This window comes from Stegostoma tigrinum, chromosome 30, assembly GCF_030684315.1.
Source record: "Stegostoma tigrinum isolate sSteTig4 chromosome 30, sSteTig4.hap1, whole genome shotgun sequence".
NCBI classification, from domain to species: Eukaryota; Metazoa; Chordata; class Chondrichthyes; order Orectolobiformes; family Stegostomatidae; genus Stegostoma; species Stegostoma tigrinum.
Genome location: NC_081383.1, coordinates 15,451,346 through 15,471,105, shown reverse-complemented (window position 1 = coordinate 15,471,105; position 19,760 = coordinate 15,451,346). Strand labels below are relative to the sequence as shown.

Sequence of the window (19,760 nt, the reverse complement as noted above, 5' to 3'; positions counted from 1 at the left end):
GCATAATACTGCATCTGCTTGTCAATCTTGGTCTGACTCCAGCACATTTATTTTGTCTGAAATCCCCTTTTAATTCATCTGCTGTCCATAAGAAAAGCTTATTAATTTCCCGCTGGTCGCCTTGTCTTTTTCATGATGCTGTCAAACACCACTGACATGTAAAAAGGGTTTTGCATTTGTATTAACCTGTCTAATTTGTCAGATAACTTAAGCCCATATTTGCAAGAAGATGTGGAAAAAAAAATCGCTTTCCTAATGACAGTAATCTTTGGCAATGTTACATATCACAGGAGGGGAGATCAGTCGGTCTCTGAGCATCACCAGCTGAATGACAAATAGCTTCCCAAAAATTACCCAGGAAGTGACAGGTAAACATATACTTTTAATGTTTTCCCTGATAGAGCGCAGTTTTGGTTTATTCCTTTGTTCTGTTCATGTTGTGTGTAAACTCTGCGTGAGATTGCTTCAGAATGGAAGGACAATAAACAGAAGATCCGAAATACTCGCCTTCTCTCGAATGATATATGTGTGCCTCAGGTTTATATGTAGATTTTGGAATATTCAAAGAGAAAAAGCAAGGACTTTGAAGGTCAGACCTGTCATTTAGAAAAAACGCAGAACACAACTGGAAAATGTAGCTGTCACTTGTCTCCTATCTGTCGCCTATCGACATTACCCGTGAATCCTACACAGATTGCACATCTACATCAATAACAAAAGCAATGAAATGAAATATGTGGGCAGCAATATCCTGTGAGAGGACACTCTGCCGAGCGGAAGACGGAGGCGGAGAGGAACGGTTTGAAGTGAAACAGCTTTGTTAATTCTGGCAGCTGCCTTTCAGCTCGACTTTCCAATGTAATTTTATCTCAGCCACTAACATCTACCTTAACCCTTAGCCCCCACTCGCCCAAAAAGATCATAATTTTCAGTTTTTTCCTATTTATGTGGTTCTGCTTCTATCCTTTTCAGATTCAGAAACGCAGTGTTCCTAGTCCAATTAAGCGAGCAAGTGACATGGCCTTTAATCCAACTATTGTGATTACACAATAGGCATATTTCATCCTTTCTGGCTTCGAGAATGTTTATATGATCATCTCCACCTTGTTACATTTCAAGTCATACGCCCCCTCTCCCACAAGCAACCAGTTGACCTCAAAATAGTATTTTTAGTTTTAATTTTCCTTTTTTTCGAAAGTTTCATGTTTCACCTCACCTAGGGATGTCCCACAACTATCTTTACAACTAATGAAGCACTTTTCGAGTGTAGTTGCTGTTGTGTTATAGAAAACACAGCAGTCAGGTAGCTGCTTCCACAAACAGAAATGCGTTAAATGGCCGGAGTGTCTCTTTGAGCGATGCTGTTGAGGGATTGATTTGGCCTGGACACTGGATGGAGCTGCCTTGTGCTTCCTCAAAAGAGTGCCTTAGGATTATTAATGTCCACCTGAGACGGCAGATTTTTAATGTTGTAAAAAGTAAATGGTTTGCATGTAGTTAATGTTCATGTTACCTTCATCTCCATTCAATCTGATCATGTCTCACAATCTCTTTGTGATATAGTTTTAATCAATCTGTTCAGAAATGGGTTATGACACATCTCTGGAGCATATGGGACTTGAATCAAAGTCTCCTGGTCCAGAAGTAAAGACACTATCACTATGCCAGAAGAGTCCTAATCCTTAGATGCAAACTGTTCAGATCTCCACAAATTCCTAAGAGGAAGGGATGTATACTGTGCAGTCTTAAGTAATTGTGCCTAGGAAATGAACTGTATTTAATGCTATCATGCAATAAATTACCTTGTTGTCTAGGACATGCACCTCCATTAAAGACTCACCAAAAACACATCCTCCATAACTGGTAATTAGACTGAGCCTAGAGAATGGAGAATTGTTGGCAGCAAACTGCTCAAACTAGAATATTTAACATCTCAAATAAGTTAATGAACATTGCACTTAAGAAGCCAACTCCAGAAAATGCACCTAGGTACCATCTGGTGGCTTGTGCCATTATTGAGAGAAATATCTCATTGACTATTCAAGAAGCAGTCTAATGTGGTCATTCTCTCGGAATCATAACATATAGCCAATGATCCAAGCACCACCATGACCATCCCTGTGTATCCCCTGTCCCATCGCTTCGATAGATCTAGCTGAGGTCAGGGCAAAGTTGTTTACATTATGTCCTCAGGACCTAGGTACAAATCCCACCCTGGCAGATGGTGGAATTTGAATTCAATAAATGTCTGAAATTAAGAATCTAATGATGACTGTGAATCCATTGTCGACTGTTGGAAAGACCCATCTGGTTCATTAATGCCCTTTAGGGAATGAAACTGCCATCCTTACCTAATGTGGCCTACATATGACTCCAGACCACAGCCGCTGTCTCTTAATTGCCTTCTGGGAAATTAAGGATGGGCAATAAATTCTGCCTGGCTAATGACGCCCTAATCCTGTGAATAAATAAAGAAAAAAGAAATGGCTCACAGCCTACAGATCTAATCAATGCTTTGCATTCTTGCCACATTTGCTTGTGGTTTTGGAAGCCAATTATCTAAGCCCCAAAACATAACTGTAGGAACTCCTGGAGGAAGTGGCCCAGGCTGCTTCAGTTATGACCTTTCCATTACCATAAAGGGATTGAAATTAAGATCAAGAGAAAATGTTTGACAGGTGTCAGGTAGAAAATAACACTGAAATTTAAACTGATAACAGAATGTTCAGAGGAGGGATGAAGAAGCATTAAGAGAAGCAAAAAAGGAGTATAATAAAAAAATGGGAATCACAGAGCCTTGTGTAGGCATATAAGAAGCAATGGTAATAGAGGTCACTCAGGCACCACAAAAATTGAAAGTTGCAAGAAAGAAGTATTGGATATTTAAGCGATTCTATTTCCTCTTTGTTACTGTTCTTCAATGTTGGAATTGTAAGAACAGAATCAACAAGACAAACAAATTTCGGCTCAACTATAAAGGTGCTAGGTTATTAAACCATTAAGACCAGAATACAAACTCCTTTATGATTTAACCGATACGTATAATTATGTCACATGATCAGTTGTTACCTGAGTTGATTGTTGGCCTGGATCTGAAGGCTACCATTCCCAATTATTCTTCATCCGAGTGTCCTATTTACACTTCCACACACCTGGGCCCCAGGCATTGATTCACTTTCCACCCTGCTGAATTGCCTGACCTTTTATGCCTCCTTATGTTGGCCTTTCAGTTTCCTGAGCTATGCAGAACTACAATGTTAGGGGCAGTTCCTTATCACCTCTGCTGCTGTTTACACAGCAGAAAGATGATGTGATTGCCCTCATCGTGATGGGCACTTAGCTCATAGCATTGTTCAGGTGTTAACACTCTCTCTATTCTTTCCAGGAACTGATTGTGATTCATAATTACCATTAACTTACGGCTTTGTCCAGTTCTTAATGCACTGCAAACTGATCATGGCTCAGGGCTTCCGTTAAATCGTTCCTTAGTAAGTCAAGGTTAACTCTTTCATGTCGCTCAATGATTATCTGCACTTATAGTTGATAAAGCACTGAGATTGGGTGCAATACACTTAAGGACACTAAGGGAATTGAGAATGAGAAGGGAATTGAGAAGCTGCTGAGTTTAATTTTCAGAGATAACAAAGTATGGAGCTGGATGAACACAGCAGGCCAAGCAGCATCTTAGGAGCACAAAAGCTGATGTTTTGGGCCTAGACCCTTCATCAGAAAAGAGGGATGGGGAGAGGATTCGGAAATGGTTAGGGAGAGAGGAGGAGGCGGAGCGAAGATGGATAGAGGAGAAGATAGGTGGAGAGAAGAGTATAGGTGGGGAAGTAGGGAGGGGATACGCCAGTCTGGGGAGGACGGACAGGTCAAGGGGGCGGGATGAGGTTAGTAGGTAGGAAATGGAGGTGTGGCTTGAGGTGGGAGAAGGGGATAGGTGAGAGGAAGAGATAATGGGAACTGCAGATGCTGGAGAATTCCAAGATAATAAAATGTGAGGCTGGATGAACACAGCAGGCCAAGCAGCATCTCAGGAGCACAAAAGCTGACGTTTCAGGCCTAGACCCTTCATCAGATGAAGGGTCTCTGATGAAGGGTCTAGGCCCGAAACGTCAGCTTTTGTGCTCCTGAGATGCTGCTTGGCCTGCTGTGTTCATCCAGCCTCACATTTTATTATCTAGGTCAGAGGAAGAACAGGTTGGGCAGGCGGGGATGAGCTGGGCTGGTTTTGGGATGCGGTGGGGGAAGGGGAGATTTTGAAGCTGGTGAAGTCCACATTGACACCATTGGACTGCAGGGTTCCCAAGTGGAATATGAATTGCTGTACCTGCAACCTACTGGTGGCATCATTATGGCACTGCAAGAGGCCCATGATGGACATGTCATCTAAGGAATGGGAGGGGGAGTTAAAATGGTTTGTGACTGGGAGGTGCAGTTGTTTATTGCGAGCCGAGCGTAGGTGTTCTGCAAAGCAGTCCCCAAGCCTCCGCTTGGTTTCCCCAATGTAGAGCAAGCCACACCGGGTACAATGGATGCAGTATACCACATTGGCAGATGTGCAGGTGAACATCTGCTTGATGTGGAAAGTCATCTTGGGGCCTGGGATGGGGGTGAGGGAGGAGGTGTGGGGGCAAGTGTAGCACTTCCTGCGGTTGCAGGGGAATGTGCCGGGTGTGGTGGGGTTGGAGGGGAGTGTGGAGTGGGCAAGGGAGTCATGGAGAGAGTGGTCTCTCCAGAAGGCAGACAAGGGTGTGGGTGAAAAAATGCCTTCATTGGTGGGGTCGGACTGTAGATGGCGGATGTGTCGGAGGATGATGCGTTGTATCCAGAGGTTGGTGGGGTGGTATGTGAGGACGAGGGGGATTCACTTTTGATGGTTATTGTGTGGACGGGGTGAGAGGGATGAGGTGGGGGAAATGCAGGAGGCACGGTCAAGGGCATTCTCGAACACTGCGGCGGGGGGGACGTTGCCGTCCTTGAAGAACGTCAACATCTGGGATGTAAGTGAGTGGAATACCGCATCCTGGGAGCAGATGCGGCGGAGGCAAAGGAATTGGGAATAGGGGATGGAATTTTGCAGGAAGGTGAGTGGGAGGAGGGGTATTCAGCTTGCTGTGGGTGTCGGTGGGCTTGAAATGGACATCAGTTTCTAGGTGGTTGCCTGAGATAGAGACCAAGAGGTCCAGGAAGGTGAGGGATGTGTTGGAGATGGTCCATGTGAACTTAAGGTTGGGGTGGAAGGTGTTGGTGAAGTGGATGAACTGTTCGAGCTCCTCTTGGGAGCAGGAGGTGGCACCAATACAGTCATCAATGTAACGGAGGAAGAGGTCCCACTTCCTACAGACAAAGGGGGTGGCCATGGGTACTTGCATGGGCCCAAGCTATGCCTGTCCCTTTGTAGGTTACATGGAACATCCCTCTTCCGCACCTACACTGTCCCCAAGCCCCACCTCTTCCTCCGTTACATTGATGATTGTATCGAGGCCTCAATTCCTCTTTTCTGTCAAATGCACATACCCTCAACTCCTCAATATTTCTAAAACCTACCTCCTCTTTAAATACCTTGTCATTTAACCTGCACAACTCTCTGCGGTAGAGGATTTTCCTCATCTATCAGTTGTAAATAAGTGTTACTATGTCAAGATTCTCAAGAATCTCCACTAGTGGATATATCTTCTCAGCATCTAACCTATCAAACTCTCTCAGAATCTTGTGTTCCAGTAATATGATCCATCTTTCTTGTAAGCCCTTTGAATAAAGGTCTAAGCTGTTTAACCACTCTTGATCTGTCAATCCCTTCATCTCACGAATTAGCTGAGTGAATCTCTTGAAATACCTCCAATAGCAATATATCCTTTCGTAAAGGAATTAAAGAGGTGCAGAAAAGATTCCTGAGAATGATTCCAGGGATGAGTACCTTCAGATATGAAGATAGATTGGAGAAGCTAGAACAGTCTTTCTTGGAGAGAAAAAGGATCAGAAGAGAGTTGATGGAAGTACTCCAAATCACAAGGGGGCTGAACAGAATGGGTAGGGAGAATCTGTTCCCACTTGAGAAATTATTTTTAAGGCCAGCCACTGAGTGATGTTGCCCAATTCATTGTAACTCCAAATGAGGTGAGAAGGCAATCTGACTCCCTTCAGATATTCACCCACCTTCTTGGCTGGTTGCAGCAAGATTCGTTTTGAAAGGTCCCTTCCCTTGTAAATACGTTTCTCCCAGACTCCAATAAACTTATGTTTTAAAAGGAGCCAATTTACCCAGGCTTTTAAGTTGACAAAAAGAGTAAATTTTTAAATCGCTAGACGTAAGAGGAGATAGTAAAGTAATGCATGTACACTCCATTTGGAAATGAAAGGTAAGGCCGTAAAAAGAAATCTTAAAAAAAATGTACGGATCAGAATCTGAATTGTTTACGAGGCGCAGATAGTTAAATATTGTTGCAGTAGATATCACATGTTTCATTGATTCTAGTGGTTGAACAGTCAATTTTGAGATTCTTGGCTATTTAGGTTGATTAAAACACTTTGTCATGATTCTTTTTGTCTTTGGCTAAATGGCAACACTCAGTGAGAGAGCCTGTTTAACATTTTAATTCTACCAGTTGTGCAGGGAGTTTAAATGGTATTCTCACAGCAGTGATCGCTCCACACTCCCCTCCAGCTCCACCACACCCGTCACTTTTCCCTGCAAACACCGGAAGTGCTACACTTGCTCCCACATCTCCTCACTCACCCCCATCCCAGGGCCCAAGAAGACTTTCCACATCAAGCAGAGGTTCACTCGTGCATCTGCTAATGTGGTATAGTGCTGTACCCGTTGTGGCCTCCTCTACTTCAGGGAATCCAAGCAGAGGCTTGGGGATCGTTTTGCAGAACACCTACATTCGGCTCACAATAAACAACTGCACCTCCCAGACGCGAACCATTTCAACTCTCCTTCCCATTCCTCAGACCTGGGCCTCCTGCAGTGCCACAATGATGCCACCTGAAGGTTGCAGGAACAGCAACTGATATTGCGCTTGGGAAACCTGCAGCCCAATGGTATCAATATGGATTTCACAAGCTTCAAAATCTCCCCTTCCTCACCTCATCCCAAAACCAGCCCAGTTCTTCCTCGCCTCCCTAACCTGTTCTTCCTCTCACCCATCCCCTCCTCCTAGCTTAAGCCGCACCCCCTTTTCCTACCTACTAACCTCATCCCGCCTCCTTGGCCTGTCCATCCTCCATGGACTGACCTATCCCCACCCTACCTCCCCATCTACACTCACCTCTACTGGCTTCATCTCTGCCTCTTTAACTTGCCTGTCTCCTCCCCACCTATCTTCCCCTCTCTCCATCTTCAATCCGCCTCCCCCTCTCTCCCTATTTATTCCAGAACCCTCTCCCCCTCCCCCTTTTCTGATGAAGGGTCTTGGCCCGAAACGTCAGCTTTCCTGCTCCTGAGATGCTGCTGGGCCTGCTGTGTTCATCCAGCCTCACATTTTATTATCTCTTATCCTCACTGCTCACTAGTCTGCACACACGAGGACATCAGGCTACTAACACACAGACTAGTGTTGTAAATGCTTTTAAATCCCTTTCTTTGTATATTCCTGAAAGGCCAAAACACCGAAATTCTGCAAGAAGTAACATCTGCTAAGAGGCAAAGATAGTCCATCCTCTTATTATCTCTTCCTGTTATGTTTGTTTCTATGTTTAAAGTTGATCTGACTCTCTACAATTATACTACACGGTCCCAAACAGACCCTTGAGGGACAGTGACTGAATTTACATTTGCAGTCAATTTTTGACTGTAGCAGGTTTCCTTTAAAAAATGGACTTGAAAATTAACAATGTCTGCAATAGTTCAGAGTTCTGATCCATTGTTATAACACTGTCAAGAATGAAATGACACTGATTTAAAGTCAAAGGTAAAAGAATGTTTTCACAGTGAGTCGCTAGAATCTGGAATGTACTGCCTGTGAATGGAGGTAGGTTCAATTGACACTTTCAAAAGGAAGCTACGTAATTACCTGAAAAGGAAGAATGTAGAGGTCTACAGGAAGAAGGCAAGGAAACGGTACCAGATGAATTGTTCGTTCAAAGAGCCATTGCAGATAGAAAATGGTCTCGTTCTGCACTGAAGAAATTCTGTGATGTGTGTTAGGATCAGAATTGGGAATGTTCACTGATGATTGTAAGTGTTCAGGACCATTTGCAACTCCCTAGATCCTGAAGCAATCTGTCTTCATCTGGACGAAGACCTGCATAATATTGAGGCCAGGGCAGATAAGTGGTAGTTACCTTTCCTGGCACAGAAAGACAGTAACCAACTCCAACAAAAGTGAATCTAGCCATCACCCTTTGATATTTAATACCTTCACTAAATCCATCGCCAATCATGGGATTTATCACTGACCAAAACATGAATCAGACAAGCTGTATAAATGCTGTGGCAATAAGAGCAGGTCAGCGACTGGGAGATTTGAGGAGACTAATTCAGTTTCTTACTTCCCCAAGCCTGTCCACCATCTACAATGCAGGCATGAGTCAGAAGCGTAATTGGATGGATAAGCATGGTTCCAACAACATTCATAAAGGTCAATATCACCTTGGATGAAAAATCCTGCTCAATCAGCAGCCTATCCACCAAATTGCACAGTCATTCCCTCCACCACCAACATACAGTCATGATGTGGAGGTGCTGGTGTTGGACTGGAGTGAACAAAGTCAGAAGTCACACGACGTCAGGCTAAATTCCACCAGCAGCACTCCAAAAGCTTGTGATTTCAAATAAACCTGTTGGACTCTAACCTGGTGTCGTGTGACTTCTGACTTTGACCAACATACAGTTGCAGCAGTGTATAGGATGTATATGATGAACCAGAGTAACTTTAGTGAGACTACTTTTACAGCACACTTTCCAAAATGCTGATCTCTGGCAACAAGATGGACGAGTGCTACTGACTGAAAGGAACACCACCTCCTGCAAGTTCCCCTCCAGACCACACACCATCCTGATTTAGAACTATATCACTGTTCCTTCAATGTCACTACACCAAAATCCTAGAACTCTTTTGTTAAAAGCAGAGAGATTGCTCTGACACCATGTGGAATGCAGCAGCTCAAGAAGGCAGCTCACTACCACCTTCTCAAGGGTGATTTGGGATGAGCAATCCTTTCTGACATTGTCGATGAAGCCTACATTTCATGAAAGAGTTTTATAAAAGCCAAATGTATTCGGAAGAAATGATTGTTTTCTTACGCTGAGCAATGAACCCTCATGTATGATGTCAGCAGGCACAGAAACTAACATCTGCTAACATTGCAAGCAACAGCCTATTGTCTTTGAACAAAAATCATGCTACATTTAAAACAAAATGTTATCGAACCAAATCATTTTGCACAACTACTGGCTACAGATTTTTGGAGGATAAGTCAATGTTTGAAGTTGTGAGCTCCATGTATCTCACTTGTCGATAAGGCTTTAGCACCTCTGACACAGTTGTGTCCTTTCTATAGCTGTCAACAGTGCTCTTGGGCTCAATTGTAGTCAATAATTTCATTCAGTATGTTTGGCTTTTCTTTAATAAAATTCCTACTTGTCGCCTACATTTCCTGCAGGCACACTTGCTGTGCTATGGTCTCATGAGTGCTGATTGCAGGAAATCTGTATGGGCGATAAATTCATGCATGTGTTGCATAATTTTTCAGGATGTTTTTGCCTAGCTCTACTGATTTCCAGTTACTGGAATATATGTACAAGTCTGGAGCTCACTGCATGTACAGACTTTCTGCTATACCTATTGTCCAAGTGAATGCAGAGAGCAACATGAATAGACTATATAACAGTGATGGCCTTACTGCTGAGGCTGATACCCATTCCCAGTTAGTTTCTGCGCACTCTCTAACAGAGGTCACCATCGTCAGTAAGGAGCAAGACTCTCTGTGAATTTTCATTTGATTAACTCTTCTAAGGTCAACAGATAGCAGCAGGATTGCCTGACTAAACTCAGCCAACACAACCTTTGTACTACTGTTGTTCAAGCCAGCCTCATTCTACCAGATCTGACTGCTTTATTGAATCATAAATCTGATACTGCATGAATCAGGCCATTTGGCCCATTTTGTTTGTGCTAGCTCTCCACAAAGCCAAATCAGCGATTTCTACTTCACATCCTTTCCCTGCAGCTCCGAACGAGAACAGCCATATAAATATTGTGGCTATAAGTGCAGAAAGATGCTTGGAATTCTGCAAAGTGAGTAACTCAACTACTATCTCCACAAAGCCCACACACCATTTACAAGCCGCAAGCCAAGAGTCTGTTGGAAGATTCCCCAGTTGCTTGGTTCGGTACAGCTCCAGACACGCTAGAATCGCTACACCATCCATGACAAAGCAGCCAGTTTGATAGGTTCCCTGTCCACCATGTTTAACATTTGCCCACTTCACCATCAGCACATGATTACAGCTGTGTGTACTGTCTACAAGATGCTCTTCAGTAATTCAACAAGGCTCTTTCAACAGATTCATCTAAACCCCCAATCTCTACCTGGAAAGCCAAGGGCAACAGGTACATGCAAATTTCCCCTCCAAGCCACATACCATCCTGACTTGAAACTACATTGCCTGCCACTAAGTCAAAATCCTGAAACTCTACCCCTATCAGCCCTGTGGATGGACCTACAATGCATCTACTTCAAAAAAAAGCACCATCACCTTCTCAAGGGCAATTAGTAATAGTCAATTAATGTTGGCGTAGCCAACAATGCCCACAACCTATGAATGACTTTAAAAATCTGCCCCCCAGAACACTGTCAGGCAGTGCATTCCAAATCCTAACCACTTGCTGCATAAGAAAGCCTTTCCTCCTATCGCTGATTTGCCAACCAGCTTAAAAAACTGACAGTTTAGTTTTCTCAGACTTGTTCTTCTCAACCTTACTGCTTTATACAATCTCAGATCAGGGCAGCATGGAACTGGCTATTGGCTTATTGTGTCTGTCAATGGCAACAGTGTTTCTCTTGATCTGCTCTGTCTCGATCACTCGTGATTTTGAACATCTTTACATAGAACATAGAGCATAGAGCAATACAGCGCAGAACAGGCCCTTCGGCCCTCGATGTTGCACCGACCTGTGAACTAATCTAAACCCCTTCCCCTACACTTTCAACAGATTCACCTAAACCCCCAATCTCTACATAGAAAGCCAAGGGCAACAGATGCATGCAAATTTCCCCTCCAAGCCACATACCATCCTCCATATGCTTATCCAAGGACTATTTAAATGCCCCTAATGTGGCTGAGTTAACTACATTGGCAGGCAGGGCATTCCACACCCTTACCACTCTCTGAGTGAAGAACCTGCCGATGACATCTGTCTTAAATCTATCACCCCTCAATTTGTAGCTCTGCCCCCTTGTACAAGCTGAAGTCGTCATCCTCAGAAAAAGACTCTCACTGTCCACCCTATCCAATCCTCTGATCATATTGTATGTATTTATGAAACCTCCTCTCAATGCATTTTTTCTTGAAACAGAACCTAATTCTTCAATTGATCCAAACATAATTAAACTTTCGCAACCCTGGAATAATTTTCAGAGATATTTTCTAAATCCTTTCAATACAGTGCCCAGATTGGACAGAGTGCACCAACTGAAGAACCTTTCTTTTCTCAAAAGTTCATCATGACTCCTTTGAATTCAATGCCTCTGCTTCAAAAACTCAAAGTCTCATATACCAATTTAGAGATTTGCTACGACTGCGTGCTACCTCTCATATTGACATCTCCAAGTCTTTCTGTTCCTGAACCAACTTCAGAATTGAACACTTTGCACTGAATCTGACCAGGAGTTGGCTATGAGCCATTTTCATTATGTTTCACAGACGGTTTTCCTCTGTGAGGTTTAGCAAGACTTCTCACACCACTGTGCCAAAATCACCTCATTAACTAAGTACCACACCTTCCCGAAATAGCACCTCCCTGAACTTGACTAAGGACTCCCCTAGACTTTGATCGATGGCAATTTGCTTGAAGCACATGCATTGCCTTTGGCACATACATGGCTGGTACATGGGCGGGGCTACTACTATTCTAGCATGGTGCTGCATGGCAACATTTCCACCCCCTTGACTGGGGGGTGAGCAGTCAGCCTGATACAATCCATGAGCTAGGTGCTTGCCTAAAAGCAGAAAGTCTCCTTGGGTCTGCATTGTAATGTGAGGTGCTGGAGAGCTCCAAAGTGAAGTACAGGAATATATCGTAGTGGATTTAAGATAGGCCATGAGTTTTTTTTTTATTCATCTGTGGGATGAGGGCATCGCTGGCTAGACAGAATTTACTGCCAATCATTAATTGCCCAGAGGGCAGTTAAAAGTCAAGCATGTTGCTGTGGGCCTGGAGTTACATGTAGACCAGACCAGGTAAATATGGCAGTTTCCTCCCCTAAAATGAACCAGATGGGTTTTCTCCTGACAATCGGCAATGGTTTCTTATTTCCAGATTATACTTGAATTCAAATTCCACCATCTTCCATGGTAGGATTTGAAACAAGGTCCTCAGAACATCAATGTTCTCTGAATTAACAGTCCAGCAATAATACCACTAAGCCAACATCTCCCCTGGTATGGAGAGGCTGGTATGTGCTGTTGTCAATGTCTGTTGACATGAGATGCATTTGACTACTACCCATGGAGCATGCCCTAAGTTATTTCCATGTGTTGTCTGAAATTGAGGAGCAAGTAGTAAGCTGGAGATGGTAAGTGCCCATTCAGACTTTCATGTCTGGATTTCTCAGCACTCCAATTTCTATTCAATAGATAAGAGAATGGAGCCTGCATGGTAATTAGACAGTGATAACAGCAATAATGAGTGATAATATATGTTAGCAGGCCTCTTGCCATTCATTATCAGGAATTTTGTTTTTTTCTATCCAGGAATGATTTAAAAAATGTGAGCTTTTGGGGGTCTCAATTTGAAGAAGACCTTGCTTGACATCTCACCCAATTTTCCCAAATTTCTCACCATAGACCACATGGTTCACCATCTGGGATGATTTCATCCACGATTTTATGTTGTCTACCAATGAGCTCTCTTACAAAATTCCAATCCCCCTGTCTTCCTACTGTTTACTTAATTTTACTCGTAGAAGTATTTTTGATTCCTTTTCATGTTAGCTGCCTATACCTCCTCTTACTCTGCCTTTGCCTTTCATATTTTTAGTTATTTTTGTTCGCTGAAATTTTTGTATTTGGCCTGATTGTCATTTGTGTTACAAAGGGAACACATGTCATTAGTCACATTCTCTTCTTTTTTATCTTCTGTTCAGAGTTTAACTGTGTGCCACAGGTTCCGTCTTTGGGATCAAATGCAACTGTTGTGTTTGTGCTGGCAAATGGAGAGACCACAGAGATGCTGCTTTGCTAGAATTATTCCTAATGGTGTGCAGGGCACCACTGACTCACAAACATAGTTCTAAAGGCCATCTGTGTCAATGGGAAGTGTTAAAAACCATAAGGCCCTCATTTCCTGTGTAGATCTGGCAATGCCATCACTTTGGTGAACGGCCGCTATCCTTGGAGGAGCCATGATGTATTCTGGATTGGCTCGACACAGCAAGCAGAAGCTGGTTGTGGGGAGATACCTGGTCAGCTTATGATGGAAAGGAATTGCAGCCCCTACAATCATGAACCATGGCTCCAACCAACAGACATGCATGTAAAATGGAATGTTGCCACAGCAACACAGCCTCCTTGATGCTGGTTGGCTTGGACTGCTGAATGGCTTGTTTGGATCAGGTTAGTGCCAACAGCAGAGGGTTTGGACCCCTGTTCTGCGTGGGATAAATTCAGGAAATGCCTCCTTAACCTGCCTGTTGTGTAGATTTGAGGCAATGTGTGCCAGGCACGGAAACCAGCCAGGGAACTGAAGAAGAAGATTCCCATAGTGCTTGTCTTGTAGGTGCCTTTGCCTGTGCTGCCTAGGTCACTAGCTGTGAGACTTGGATCTGCCTCAGGTTTGAATGCTGCCAATTTTGGAGCACTACGACAAGACTTGTTAGTGCATAATCCAGGTTGATATTTAAATGCGGTATTAACTAGGCGCTGCATTGTCAGAGGTGCTGTTCTTTAAACTGCAGCCCCATTTACTACTTCAAGTGACTCCAAAGGTCTTCATGCTAGCTTTCAATTAGCAGTCGGGAGTTCTCCTGTGCATTATTGAACACAATCAAACACAAATTATTCAGTCAACCTTAGATTTGCTGTTGTAGAATCTTACCTTGCAAACCTGCTGCCATGCTTAATTTTATATAATAATAGTGAGTAAATTGTCTTCAATGTCCTAATAGGACTGTCTTAGCAGGTGAAAAGGCACAACATAAATCCAAGTGGGTTCTTAACCCTTTTCACTTTCCTATCTTCAACTTTCCATATTAGTTTGCAATAAATCTTCACATTGACACCAAGAGAGTTAACCCTTTTCATATGTAACAAGAGCATAAGATTTACAGCTTACCATGTTGCATCAATCTACAACATCTGCGTGGGAATAGAATAGATTCATACAGGTTTGACATGACTGTTTTATTTTGAAGACTTTCTATCATTTCCTGAAATCGGTACACACTCTTTCTAATGCTGAGATTATGATTATTATCTGAAATACAATTATTTTGAATTTGCTCTAGGGCAGCCCACTTGAAGTCCTTCTCAGTTCCCAGCAGGAACAGTGGCCAATTGGCTACTGCAACTATTTCTGTAACCTCTGGTCGTTGCCTGCTATTGCGTTACCTGGCATAAGTCTAGTGTATGTGAGCAGCATGGTGCACCTCGGAAATACATGAGTAACTTTTTCAACTTTCTTGGCACTCAGACTGAGAGTTCATATCAGAAATAGTCTGCACACATTGACTGATTATCCTTACATTAAAATTAATAATGCATAATGGTGGATTTTGAGTTTAAGCTCTGAATATGGCCGAGGCTTTAAGTTAGGAGCATGAAGATGGAAAGCATATCTCACACTGCGCATTTGGTTACCTTAGAACAGCACACAATGAAGGTGTCATATATAACACAGTTTAACTAATTTACAAAGTAACTTCGAAGTGGGAGTAAGCAACAGAAAGGATATTCATCACTGGTTTCTCCAATGGCCTTGCCACGTTTAGATTTTTGTCCGCATTGTGTCTTTGATGGGTTACGCTTCTTTCAATACAGGTTAGTCTCTGGCACTGGCTGAATGGATGTTCTGGAATATCAGAAGGTTTAACAGTCTGACAGGGCATCACAGCTCAACACATCTGGTTCTCATTGGATGGCATGTTGATTCATCAGGATTACTGGACAATGGCCAGGAGCGAGGGCACAGGCTAAATTCCTTCTCCCAAACTCTGGAGTAGTGAGGCCAATTGATGCATCTATCTTGCAATGAGGGCAGAGGTCAGCTAACTCGGTACAGACCAGAAATGGGACTTGTAGCCCCTCTAGACTGTAATATTTACTGGAGGTAGTTTTGACTTTCTATAAACACTATCAATGGTCTCACACTGTCTCACAAAGTCAAAATTACCACCACTATGTCAGCAGGAGCTAAATAAGCAACACAAAGATAATTTTTGCTCTGAAAAGCTACTTAAAATAGGCAATTATTTGAAGACAAAATGTTCATAATAGTCTTAAATGATTACTATACCCTCAAGTAAAATTTATTTTTTGCTGAATATAAAGCATCTTAAATTGTGAACTAGTCCTTTTGAGTCATCTTCCATCCCATTATAGAAACCAGAAGGTGCACATTTATCAGAATTAGATTTTGAGTAAATACTGCAATGACACCAAATTAGACTGCTGATGTAAAATAAGCCCTGCTTTTTTTGACTGTGTATCAGTTTTATTCAAAAGTGCCATTGATGTCACAGTCCAAATGAAGCTGCTGAATTCTGCCTCTGAGTTGCTGTGACAACAATTTTTAGGGTTTGGCAGTGTCTCAGAATCTACTTATGGAGATTGTTCGATTAAATAATTTAACACATTCTCAGCATTCAAGACGTTAATACAATTGACTGAGCTTTAATTTTTCCATTGTACACATTCTCACAACAAAATCTTCTTCCATACATAACACAGGCAAAAATGTATAACAATAACCTCACCAGATATAATTGCTTTCTAACTGTCCAGAGCCTCTGGGTACCTTATGTTTTCTGAATAATTGCCAAAACATTTTGATGTTTTCAAAACTGAATGGGGAGAAAAGACTAATATTTAATAATTATCTTTCAACACAATGAATTGTTAGCACCCTGTAAAATCTCTATGAACTTGATTCTTAGTGAATGGCTGCACAAAATAGTTGTTTGCACTGATGCAAAAATGGAACCTGTTATCTAAATACCCAAAGCAATCTGGAATTTCTATAACACAGCAGAAGGAATAGAAAATGTTGGCTTGATTTTCTGTTTGCAAGGCACAACTACTGCTGCTGTCCTGCACATGTGGAAATTCTAACATCTCATGTCAACACGCCAGCTTGCCATAATTCAGTAGCAGAGTGACTGCCAGGTTCAGCAGAGTGCCCATCTTTACTAAAACACAGGCAATTGAGATCGTTAACAAATTAATTAACCTAAATATTACACAAAGCATAGTAGGGCCTGGGACAAGGGGTACACCAGGGTCCAATAACCAGGGCACAGACTCCCAGGGGGCTCACTGTGGTCAAGCTGGGGGCCAGAGCTGAGGACGGAGCAACTTAAAGGTCAATAATTTCTGTCCTTGTTCCTGTTCACGTCATAGTCATGGAGGCCTGCAGCACAGCAAAAGGTCCTTCGGCCCATCATATCTGTGCCCCTCAAAAGTAGATAGCTAACTATTTTAATCCCATTTCCAGCTCTTGGCTTATAGATTTCTATGCCTTGGCATCACAAGTGCAGATCTGAGTGCTTCTGAAATGTTGGGAAGATTTTTTTGCCTTACCATGATCACATGTTTGGCATGGGCAAGAGGGTGAAAGTGGGGAGTCGATTTTTCACTACCTGAGGTGTAAAAGCAGGAAAAAAAGGGTAAAACTGTGCAAGATAATAAAGTGTGGAACTGGATGAACACAGCAGGCCAAGCAGCATTTCAGGAGCACAAAAGCTGACGTTTCGGGCCTAGGCCCTGATGAAGAGTCTAGGCCTGAAATGCCAGCTTTTGTGCTCCCAAGACGCTGCTTGGACTGCTGTGTTCATCCAGTTCCACACTTTATTATCTCGGATTCTCCAGCATCTACAGTTCCCATTATCGGTAAAACTTTGCATACACTGGAGGGGGGAAATGGGGAGTGTCAGACAGCCTCCAAGAAGATACCCAAAAAGCGGTTCCCACTTTAGCCTCCCACAAGCCTCCTTCACCTCCACCCCTTTACCCTCAGAGCCAGCCGGGGCCACAACTGAGTTCCGCTAATGCTGGAGCCAATCGAATTATACCGCAGCCCTTGACTGCAGGCCTTCCTCCCATTGAGGGGATGAGGCCCCACTCTGAGCATGTTGATACTCTTTGCAGGACATTATTTCTGTGAGGTTAACTTTATAATGGAGAGGTGCCAGTGAAAGCTTGCTCTCTATGTACGAACATTAAATTAAGCCCACGTCAAAAGACTTGGCCTGAAGTTTTGGGTGTCCCAATTTTGCCTTGTGTCATGGCCAAATTCTGTGCACCTAATTAACGAGGACTTTGTCAAAGTGTTGCCAGAGTAACAATGAGGGCATGATCCAAAGAGAAGTGCAAAATTACTAAGCTGCAGAAATTGTGGCAACTCACAAAGGGAATGAGAATCATGGCCAGAAGACTGTGACAATTTGATTTGGGGTTCAGAAAATCAGGCTTTGAGGTGACAACTAGAAACTCACAACACATTCAAAAGCTCATCCTGGCAAAAGAAGCTAATTGACATTGTTAATATGGCACCATTTGGATTTATGTTTTCTGAATTTGAGTTGTCTGACTCTGAATCTATTTCGTCCTCACAATTTACCGGCCAGAGCCTGGGTTAATGCAATCACGTCATAATCCAACTGTGTATCTGTTTCTGTCTCCTCCAAGAGCAGATTTTGTTTTCTTCCTCCTATATCCACCTCTGCTCCTATTTCCTTGGATGCATCATTAAAAGCTGCAGTTATATTCACGTAATGTTCTTAGTGTACCATATCTTTACGTCACACTTGAATCCTAAGTCGATTTGTATCTTAATGGTAGTAATTATAGCGGAAAGTGTTTCAAAACAACCGCCTGAACTCCACCTCTCTGCTTTCATTTACAAGCTGCAGATGAAACACAGAAGCAGCAGAGTTAAAAGTGAGCCTGCCTTGCAAGTTCAATTTCTGCATGTGTGTTTTTCTATTAAAAAGGGATCTGAATTGGAGCCACCCACACTCGAGTGTATCCAATTCTAGTCAGCAGGAGTGTTTGGGGTTATTTTGCCGCATTTTCTTGGAAATGAATCACTCAGATAAGCCTTTTCATTTTCTTGGCAATGCATCATCTTTGCTCAAAAGTGCCAGCTTCAAAACCAAACGGAGTACAAATGGAATTAATTCCCCCTGGGCCATAACAGCGGTGATGTGGTTGATGCAGAGGACAGCTCGACCAGGTTTCAACATCTATTATTTCAAAAGGACACAACCACCCACAGCATTCCCCTGCAATCTCTCTCTCCCTTCCCTGCGCACTAACCCCCCCAAGCTCCCACCTCCACCCCCATCCCACCACTTCCTTGTGACAGGTTTACAGCTGTGACAACACACTCTTTCTGCGCTGAATGTCAGATGGAGCTGTGGGTGACTTGCTGTCATCAAGCCACATCTGATACAGCACGCTCAGCCTGTTGTCACTACTGTGATCACCCAGGAGAGGATCCAGCTCCAGACCCACTCGCCACCTCAATCATCTCGCAGCGTCATTAATATCATTATTAGCAGCATGCGTGTGACGTCTGAGTGATAGAGGCTTCATTTTCTCCTTTATTTTCTTGGCTCAGACAGGCGAAAGTGAGCACAAACAGCAGCAGCGTGACTCATACGAAATGTGAATGAGACTTTTTTTTTCTGAACGATGGCTGACAACAAAGAGTTTGATTAAATGTAATTAGAGTAGCAATGTGTAATCACGTATGCATCATCATGCTCTAATGATAACGATAAAATAGATTTACAGTGTCCATAGGCCAAGCGGTGTAATAGTAAATAATTCTTGAGAGAGATTCTGCTTGTTGTTATGGAATGTACCTTCTGTGTTCAGTCTGCACAGATCACAAACCTGCTGATGAACGAAGTATCATTGACCTTTCCTTGCTCACAGCTGCAGTAAAACTGACTGGGATTATGCATCAGAAATGCAACTGAAGTACAAAAGGGATAGGTGCTGGGCTTCTTCATTCAATTTTCCATCCTTGAACAATGATCAAGATACAGGCATGCTGTGCAATATTTGTGGAGCTCCACAGAAGTCCAACAAAATAGCTTGTATTTTTTATATTTGTTCTGACGTCAGTGGGTTGCCTACAGTATATAATATAATGCATTCATACGTATTTGAAGCAGCTGAAGGCAAAAGTATCACTTTGCAGATTACCGAAAGGCTGATTCAAATGTAATATGGAACATTTTTGCAGATTGATTCTTTCTAAGTTTATTTGGCACATCCACTGTTCAAGGGGAAGGAGACTGGAGATTTTAGTTGTTGATAGGGACAAATGCATTTTCAAGGCATCCATCCCATTGACAATTTAACA

General features: G+C 42.9%; 1 long non-coding RNA gene across 1 annotated transcript in view; it reads left to right on the top strand.

The window, feature by feature from the left end:
- Positions 1-200: 200 nt before the first annotated feature.
- Positions 201-19,760, top strand: part of LOC125465992 (uncharacterized) — a 34,767-nt gene continuing 15,207 nt past the window's right edge. Inside the window, exon 1 of the long non-coding RNA XR_007250346.2 lies at positions 201-368. This is a non-coding gene — a long non-coding RNA (uncharacterized LOC125465992). The remainder of the gene's footprint in view (positions 369-19,760) is intronic.